A 10,665-nucleotide genomic window follows, 5' to 3' on the forward strand; every position below is an offset into this window, starting at 1 on the left:
AGTGAGCTCATTGTTCAGTTCCCACCTATGAGTGAGAACATGCGGTGTTTGGTTTTCTCTTATTGTGATAGTTTGCTAAGAATGATGGTTTCCAGCTGCATCCATGTCCCTACAAAGGACGCAAACTCATCCTTTTTTATGGCTGCATAGTATTCCATGGTGTATATGTGCCACATTTTCTTAATCCAGTCTGTCACTGATGGACATTTGGGTTGATTCCAAGTCTTTGCTATTGTGAATAGTGCCGCAGTAAAAATACATGTGCATGTGTCCTTGTAGTAGCATAATTTATAATCCTTTGGGTATATACCCAGTAGTGGGATGGCTGGGTCATATGGTACATCTTGCTCTAGATCCTTGAGGAATTGCCATACTGTTTTCCATAATGGTTGAACTAGTTTACAACCCACCAACAGTGTAAAAGTGTTCCTATTTCTCCACATCCTCTCCAACACCTGTTGTTTCCTGATTTTTTCATGATTGCCATTCTAACAGGTGTGAGATGGTATCTCATTGTGGTTTTGATTTGCATTTCTCTGATGGCGAGTGGTGATGAGCATTTTTTCATGTGTCTGTTGGCTGTATGAATGTCTTCTTTTGAGAAATGTCTGTTCATATCCTTTCCCCACTTTTTGATGGGGTTGTTTGTTTTTTTCTTGTATATTTGTTTGAGTTCTTTGTAGATTCTGGAAATGAGCCCTTTGTCAGATGAGTAGATTGCAAAAATTTTCTCCCATTCTGTAGGTTGCCTGTTCACTCTGATGGTAGTTTCTTTTGCTGTGCAGAAGCTCTTTAGTTTAATTAGATTCCATTTGTCAGTTTTGGCTTTTGCTGCCGTTGCTTTTGGTGTTTTAGACATGAAGTCCTTGCCCATGCCTATGTCCTGAATGGTACTACCTAGATTTTCTTCTAGGGTTTTTATGGTATTAGGTCTAACATTTAAGTCTCTAATCCATCTTGAATTAATCTTCGTATAAGGAGTAAGGAAAGGATCCAGTTTCAGCTTTCTACTTATGGCTAGCCAATTTTTCATGTAGCAGTTTAGTAGCACGGTTTTTGGGGATTCTGAGAAGAGATATTTTGGATCGCATTGAAGCCAATGTTGACAAAGGAAATACCCTCAGACAATAACCAAAAAGAAGCTTTCTGAGAAACTGCTTTGGAATGTGTGAATTCATCTCACAGAGTTGCACAATGCATTTCATGGAGCAATTTGGTAAAACCGTTTTTTGGGAATCTGAGAAGGGATATTTCGGATCACATTGAAGCGTATGTTGTCAAAGGAAATACCCTCAAATAAAAACTAGAAAGAAGGGTTCTGAGAAAGTTCTTTGTGATGAGTGAATTCATCTCACAGAGTTACACTACTCTTTCCATGGAACCGTTTGCTAACACTGCTTTCATGGAATCTGAAAAGGGATATTTGGGAGCGCATTGAGGCCTACAGTGAAAAACTAAATAGCCTCAGATAAAAATTGGGGCCGGGCGCGGTGGCTCAAGCCTGTAATCCTAGCACTTTGGGAGGCCTAGACGGGTGGATCACAAGGTCAGGAGATCGAGACCACCCTGGCGAATACGGTGAAACCCCGTCTCTACTAAAGAATACAAAAAAAAAACTAGCCGGGCGATGAGGCGGGCGCCTGTAGTCCCAGCTACTCGGGAGGCTGAGGCAGGAGAATGGCATAAACCTGGGAGGCGGAGCTTGCAGTGAGCTGAGATCCAGCCACCGCACTCCAGCCTGGGCGACAGAGCCAGACTCCGTCTCAAAAAAAAAATTGGAAACAAGGTTTCTGAGAAACTGCTTTGTGATATGTTAATTCATCTCACAGCATCACAAATTCTTTTCACTGAGCACTTTGATAACACCATGTTTGTGGATTCTGCAACAGATATTTGGGAATGCATTGAAACCTATAGTGAAAAAGGAAATATGCTCAGATAAAAATCAAAAAGAAGCTTTATGAGAGGCTGCTTTGCGATGTGATTCATCTCACAGAGTTACACTGTTCTTTTCATTGAGTAGTTTACTAACACTGTTTTCTTGTAATGTGCAATGGGATATTTTGGAGCACGATGAAGCTTATGGTGACAAAGGAAATTTCCTCAGACAAAAATTAGAAAGAAGATTCCTGAGAAACTGCTTTGTGATGTGTGAATTCATCTCATAGTTACACCTTTCTTTTCATGGAGAACTTTGCTATCACTGTTTTTGGGGAATCTGAGAAGGGATGTTTTAGATGGCATGGAAGCCTATGGTGAAAAAGGAAATATCCTCAGATACAAACTACAAAGAAGTTTCTGAGAAACTTCTTCATGATGAGTGAATTTATCTCACAGGGTCACACATTTATATTCATGGAGAAGCTTACTAACACTGTTTTAGTGGAATCTACAAAGAGATATTGGGAGGGGATTGAAGCCTTTGGTGAAAAATCAAATATCCTCACATAAAAATTAGAAAGAAGCTTCCTGAGAAACTGTGTTGTGATGTGTGAATTCATCTCACAGGGTTAGACTGCTTTTTTCATTGAGCAGTTTGCTAACACTCTTTCCTTGGATTCTGGAATCCAAGTGAGCTCATTGTTCAGTGAGCTCATTGTTCAGTTCCCACCTATGAGTGAGAACATGCGGTGTTTGGTTTTCAGAGTGCATTGAAGTTTATGGTGACAAAGATAATGTCCGCATACAAAAACTGGAAAGAAGCTTTCTGAGAAAATGCATTCTGACTTGTTAATTCATGTCACAGAATTACACGATTTTTTTTCATGTAATAGTTTCATAGCACTGTTTTTGGGCATTCTGAGAAGGGATATTTTGGATCGCATTGAAGCCAATGGTGTTAAAGGAAATATCCTCACACAATAACCTAAAAGGAGCTTTCTGAGAAACTGCTTTGTGATGTGTGAATTCATCTCACACAGGTAAACTTTTTTTTCATTGAGCAGTTTGCTAACACTGTTTTTGTGGAACCTGCAAAGGGATATTTGGGAGTGCATTGAGGCCTATGGTGAAAAAGGAAATACCCTCAGATAAAAACTAGACAGAAGCTTTCTGAGAAAATTCTTTCTGATGTTTGAATTCATCTCAGAATTTTACAGTTTTCTTTCCATGGAGCAGTTTGCTAACACTGTTTTCATGGAATCTGCAAGGGGATATTCTGGAGTGCATTGAGTTCTATAGTGAAATAGCAAATATCCTCATGTAAAAACTAGAAGGAAGTTTTCTGAGAAGCAGCTATGTGATTTGTGAATTCATCTTACTGTGTTACACCGTTCTTTTCATTGAGAAATTTGATAGCACTGCTTTCATGGAATTTGCTATAGGGTATTTAGGAGTGCATTGAGGCCTGTTTTGTCAAAGGATATATCCTCAGATAAAAACCTAAAAGAAGCTTTCGGTAAAACTGCTTTGTGATGTGTGAATTCATCTCACTAAGTAACACTGTTCTTTTCATTGAGAAGTTTGCTAACACTTTTTTCATTTAGTCTGCAATGGGATGTTCAGGAGTGCATTGAGGAATATGGTGAAAAAGGAAATATCCTCAGATAAAACTAGAAAGAAGCTTTCTGAGAAACTGCTCTGTGATGTGTGAATTCATCTCACAGAGTTACACTATTCTTTGCATTGAGCAGTTTGCTTACCCTGTTTTGTTGGAATCTGCAATCTGATATTTCTGAGCGCATTGAAGTTTTTGGTGACAAAGTAAATATCTTCATATAAAAACTAGAAAGAAGCTTTCTGAGAAACTGCATTCTGATGTGTTAATTCATCTCAAAATTTACATGATTCCTTTCATGAAGCAGTTTGGTAACACTGTTTTTGGTGCATCTGAGAAAGGATATTTTGGATCACATTGAAACCTTTGGTGACAAGGAAGTATCCTCAGATAAAAACTAGAAAGATGCTTTATATGAAAGTCCTTTGTGATATCTGAACTCATCTCACAGAGTTACACCTTTCTCACCTTTCTTTTCATGAATCAGTTTGCAAGTACTGTTTTCTTGGAATCTGCAAAGGGATATTTCTGAGTCCTCTGAAGCCTATGGTGAATTAGAAAATATCCTAAGATAAAAACTAGAAAGAAGCTGTCTGAGAAATTGCTTTGTGATATGTGTATTCATCTCACAGAATTACATTGTTCTTTTCATTTACCAGATTTCTAACACTCTTTTCTTGGATTCTGCAATGGCATATTTCTGAGTGCATTGAAGTTTATGGCGACAAAGGAAATATCCTCATATAACTACCAGAAAGAAGCATATTGAGAAACCGCTTCTTGATGTGTTAACTCATTGCACAGTGTTACACTATTCTTTTCATGGATCAGTTTGGTAGCACTGTCTTTGGGAAATCTGAGAATGGATATTTTTTATCATATTGAAGTCTATGGTGACAAAGGAAATATCCTCAGATAAAAACTAGAACGAAGCTTTCTGAGAAAGAAAGTTTTTGTGAATTCATCTCACAGAGTTACACTGTTGTTTTCATTGAGCAGTTTGATAACACTATTCTCGTGTAATTTGCAGTAGGACATTTGGGAGTACATTGAAGCTGATGGTGACAAATTAATTATCCTCAGCCTATAAATGAAAAGAAGCTTTCTTAGAAACTGTTTTGTGATGTGAGAACTCATCTCCCAGATTTACACATTTCTTTTCTTGAAGTAGATTCCTAACACTACTTTCGTGGAATCTGCAGAGAGCTGTTCATGAGCACATTGAGGCAAATGATGAAAAAGGAAATATCCTCAGAAAAAAACTAGAAAGAAACTTTCTGAGATGTTGCTTTGTGATTTGTGAATTCATCTCACAGAGTTACATGTTTCTTTTCATGGAGCAGTTTGGTAGCACTGTTCTTGGGGAATCTGAGAAGAGATATTTTGCATAGCATTGAATCCTGTGGTGACAAAGATAAAATCTAGAAACAAACTTTGTGAGAAACTTCTTTGTGATGTGTGAATTCATCTCACAGAGTTACACCACTCTTTCATTGAGAAGTTTGCTAACACTTTTTTCGTGGAATCTGGGATGTGATATTTGGGAGCACATTGAGGAATATAGTGAATAAGGAAATATTCTCAGATAAAAACTAGAAAGAAGCTTTCTGAGAAACGAGTTTGTGATGTGTGAATTCATCTCACAGACTTACACCCATCTTTTCATGGAGCAGTTTACAAACCCTGTTTCCATGGAATCTGCAAAGTGGTGTATGGGAGCGCATTGAGGTCTATGGTTTAAAAGAAAATATCCTCAGATAAAAACTGGAAAGAAGCTCTGAGAAACTACTTTGGGATGGGTGAACTCATCTCACAGAGATACACTGCTGTTTTCATTTAGCAGTTTGAAAACACTGTTTTCGTGAAATCTGCAATAGCATATTTGGGAGCACATTGAAGCTTATGGTGACAAAGGATATATCCTCAGACAAAAACCAGAAAGAAGCTTTCTGAGAAACTGCTTTGTAATTTGTCACTTCATCTCACAGAGTTACAGGATGCTTTGCATGGAGCAGTTTGGTAGCACTACTTTTGGGGAATCTGAGAAAGGATATTTTGGATCACATTGAAACTTATGATGACAAGGGAAATATGCTCTGACAAAAACTAGAAACAGGCTCTCTGAGAAATCTCTTTTTGATGTGTTAATTCATCTCACAGAGTTACATGATATTCTTCATGGATCAGTTTGGTAGCACTGTTTTTGGGGAATCTGAGGAAGGATATTTTAGACAGCATTGAAGCCAGTGGTGACAAACGAAACATCCTTAGATAAAAACTAGAAAGAATCTTTCTGAGAAAGTTCTTTGTGATGTGTGAATTCATCTCTCAGAGATACACCTTTCTTATTATGTAGCAGTTTGCTAACACTGTTTTCGTGGAACCTGTGAAGGGATATTTCAGAGCACATTGAGGCCTATGGTGAAAAAAGAAACATCCTCAGATAAAAACCATAAAGAAGCTAAGAAACCGCTTTGTGATGTGTGAGATCATCTCACAGAGATACACCATTCTGTTCATTGAGGAGTTTTCTAAAACTGTTTTCCTGGATTATGCAAAGGGGTATTTGGGAGCGAATTAAGGCCTATCTTGAAAAAGGAAGTACCCACAGATAAAAACTAGAAAGAATCTTTTTGAGAAACTGCTTCGTGATGTGTGAATTCATCTCACAGAGATACACAATACTTTTCATTGAGCAGTTTGCTAACACTGTTGTTGTGGAATCTGCAAAGGGATATTTTGGAACACATTGAGGACTGGAGTGAAAAAGGAAACACCCTCAGATAAAAACCAAAAAGAAGCTTTCTGAGAAACTGCTTTGTGATGTGTGAAATCATCTCACAGAGTTACAGTGTTCATTTCTCTGAGCAGTTTGTTAACACTGTTTTCTTTGAATCTGCACTGTGATATTTCAGAGTGCATTGAAGCTTATGGTGACAAAGGAAATATCCACAGACAAAAACCAGAAAGACGATTTCTGAGAAACTGCTTTGTGATTTGCGAATTCATCTCACAGAGTTACATGATTCTTTTCGTGGAGAACTTTTTGTTGCAGTGTTTTTGGGAAATCTGAGAAGGATATTTTGAAATGCTTTGAATCCTATGGTGACAAAGGAAACATAATCAGATAAAAACTAGTAAGAAGCTTTCTAGGAAACCACTTTGTGATGTGTGAATTCATCTCACAGAGTTACGCGATTCTTTCTTGGAGCGGATTGCTAACACTGTGTTGGAGGAATCTGCAATGGGATATTGCAGAGCACATTGAAGCTTATCGTGACAATGGAAATATCCTTAGACAAAAACTAGAAAGAAGCTTTCTGAGAAACTGCTTGGCGATTTGTGAATTCATCTCACAGAGTTACACCTTTATTTTCATTGAGCAGTTTGCTAACAATGTTTTCGTGGAATCTGTAAAGGAATATTTCTGAGCACATTGAAGCTTAAGGTGACAGATGAAATACTCTCATATAAAAACTAGAAAGAATCTTTCTGAGGAAATGATTTCTGATGTGTTAATTCATCTCACAGAGTTACAAGATTCTTTTCATGGAGTAGTTTGGCAGCACTATTTTTGGGATATCTGAGAAGGGATATTTTTGATCACATTGAAGAGTATGGTGACAAAGTAAATATCCTCAGATAAAAAGTAGAAGGAAACTTTCTGAGAAAGTTCTTTGTGATGTGTGAGTTCATCTCACAGGGTTACACTGTTCTTTTCATTGAGCAGTTTGAGATCACTGTTTTCATGGAATCTGCAACAGCATATTTGGGAGCACATTGAAACCTATGGTGACAGAGAAAATATCCTCAGATAAAAACCAAAAGGAAGCTTTCTGTGAAATGCTTTGCGATGTGTGAATTCATCTCACAGAATTACAATGTTCTTTTCATTCAGCAATTTGCTAACACTGCTTTCTTGGAATATGCAATGGGATATTTCGGAGAACATTGTAGCTTATTATGACAAAGGAAATATCCTCAAATATAAAATAGAAAGAAGCATTTTGAGAACCAGCTTTGCCATGTGTTAACTCATCTCACAGAATTAAATGACTCGTTTCATGTAGCAGTGTGGTAGCAATGTTTTTGGGGAATCTGAGAAGGGATATTTTGGATTGCATTGGAGCCTACAGTGACAAAGGGAATATCCTGAGATAAAAACGAAAAAAAAAACTTTGTGATAAGCTGCTTTGTGATGTGTGAATTCATCTCACAATGTTATGCTGTTCTTTTCACTGAGCAGTTTATTCACACTGTATTCTTGGAATCTGGAATGGGTTATTTCAGAGCACATTGAAGCTAAGGGTGAAAAAGGAAATATTCTCAGACAAAAACTAGAAAGAAGCTTTCTGAGAAACTGCTTTGTGATTTGTGAATTCATCTCACAGTGTTACACTGTTCTTTTCATTGAGCAGTTTGCTAACACCGTTTTCTTGGAACCTGCATGATTCTTTTCATTTATCCATTTGGTTGCACTGTTTTTGGGGAATCTGAGAAGGGATATTTCGGATTGCATTGAAGCCTGTGATGACAAAGTAAATATTCTCAGATAAAAACTATAAAGAAGTTTCTGAGAATGTTCTTTGTGATGTGTGAATTCATCTAACATACTTACATTGTTCTTTACATTGAGCAGTTTGATAACCCTGTTTTTGTGGAATCTGCAACAGGATATTCGGGAGGGCATTAAATCCAATGGTGGCAAAGGAAATATCCTCACATAATAAACCAAAAAGAAGCTTTCTGAGAGATTGGTTTGGATGTGGGAATTGATCTCACAGAGTTACACTGTTCTTTTCATTGAGCAGTTTACTAACACTGTTTTCTTGGACTCTGTAATGGGATATTTTGGAATGCATTGAAGCTTATGGAATCTGGAATGGGTTTTTTCGGAGTGCATTGAAGCTTATGGGGACAAAGGAAATATCCTCATATAAAAACTAGAAAGAAGCTTTCTGAGAAACTGCTTTGTAACTTGTGAATTCAGTTCACAGAGTTACATGATACTTTTCATGAAGAAGTTTGTTAACACTGTTTTTGAAGAATCTGAGGGGATATTTTGGATCACTTTGAAGCCTCTGGTGACAAAGGAAATATCCTCAGATAAAAACTACAAAGAAGGTTTCTAAGAAAGTTGTTTGTGATGTGTGAATTCATCTCATAGAGCTACACCTTGTTTTACATGGAGCAGTTTGATAACACTGTTTTTGTGGAATCTGCAAAGGGATATTTGGGAGCGCATTGAGGCCTATGGTGAAACAGGAAATATCCTCAGATAAAAACTGGAAAGAAGCTTTCTGAAAAACCCCATTGTGATGTGTGAATTCATCTTACAGAGTTACACTGTTCTTTTCATTGTGCAGTTTGATAACACTCTTTTTGTGGAATCTGCAATATTATATTTGGGAACACATTGAAGCCTATGATAACAAAGGAAATATCCTCAGGTAAAAAGCAAAAAGAAGATTTCTGAGAAACTGCTTTGTGATGTGTGAATTCATCTCACAGAGTTATACTGTTCTTTTCATTGAGCAGTTTGCTAACACTGTTTTCTTGGAATCTGCAATGGGATATTTCAGTGTGCACTGAAGCTTATGGTGACAAAGGAAATATCCTCAGGCAAAAACTAGAAAGAAGGTTTCTGAGAAACCCCTTTGTGGTGTGTTAATTCATCTCACAGAGTTACATGACTCTTTTCCTGGATCTGTTTGGTAGCATTGTTTTTGAGAAATCTGAGAAGGGATATTTTGGATGACATTGGAGCCTATGGTGACAAAGATAATATCTACAGACAAAAAACTAGAAAGAAACTTTCCAAGAAAGTTCTTTGTCATGTGTGATTTCATCTCAGAGAGCTAAACCTTTCTTTTCATTAAGCAGTTTGCTATCACTGTTTTCATGGAATCTACAAAGGGATATTTGGGAGTGTATTGAGGCCTACAGTGAAAAAGGATGTCCTCAGATAAAAACTAGAAAGAAGCTTTCTGAGAAGCTGCTTTGTGATGTGTGAATTCATCTCACAGACTTACACTGTTCTTTTCTTTGAGCAGTTTGATAGCACAGTTCTCGTGGAATCTGCAGTAGGATATTTGGGAGTGCATTTAAGCCTATGGAGACAAAGGAAATATCCTCGGATAAAAACTAGAAAGAAGAATTCTGAAAAAGTTCTTTGTGATGTGTGATTTCATCTTGCTGAGTAACACCTTTCTTTTCGTGGCACAGTTTGCTAACAATGTTTTTGTGGAATCTGCAATAGGATATTTGGGAGCACATTGAAGTCTATGGTGAAAAAGGAAATATACTCAGATAAAAACCAAAAGGAATCTTTCTGACAAACTGCTTTCTGATGTTTGAATTCATCTCAGAGAGTAACACTGTTCTGTTCTTGAGCAGTTTGCTAACAATGTTTTCATGGAATATTCAATAGGATATTTGGTAGCACATTGAAACCTATGCTGACAAAGGAAATATACTCAAATAAAAACCAAAAGGAAACTTTGTGAGAAACTACTTTATGGTGTGTGAATTCATCTTACAGAGTTACACTGTTGTTTTCATTCAGAAGTTTGCTAACAATGTTTTCCAGAAATCTGCAAAGTGATATTTTGGAGTGCATTGATGCTTATGGTGATGAAGAAAATACCCTCATATAAAAACTAGAAAGAAGTTTTCTGAGAAACTGCTTTGTGATTTGTGATTTCATCTCACAGAGTTACCCGATTCTCTTCATGGAGAAGTTTGGTAATACTACTTTTGGGGAATCTGAGAAGGAATATTTTGGATCGCATTAAAGACTATGGTGACAAAATAAGTATCCTCAGATGGAAACTAGAAAGAAAATTTCTGAGAACCAACTTTGTGATGTGCGAATTTATCTCACAGTGTTACACTGTTCATGTCATGGAGCAGTATGCTCACACTGTTTTCTTGGAATATGCAATGGGATATTTCAGAGCACATTGAAGCTTATGGTGAGAAAGACATATCCTCAGACAAAAACCAAAAAGAATCTTTCTGAGAAACCGTCTTGTGATGTGGGAATTCGTCTCACAGATTTACACCTTTCATTTCATGGAGTCATTTGCTAACACTGTTTTCATGGAATCTGCAATAGGATATTCACTAGCGACTTGAGGCAAACAGTGAAAAAGGAAATATCCTGTCAA

Source organism: Piliocolobus tephrosceles, unplaced genomic scaffold (genome assembly GCF_002776525.5).
Source record: "Piliocolobus tephrosceles isolate RC106 unplaced genomic scaffold, ASM277652v3 unscaffolded_423, whole genome shotgun sequence".
Lineage (NCBI taxonomy): Eukaryota > Metazoa > Chordata > Mammalia > Primates > Cercopithecidae > Piliocolobus > Piliocolobus tephrosceles.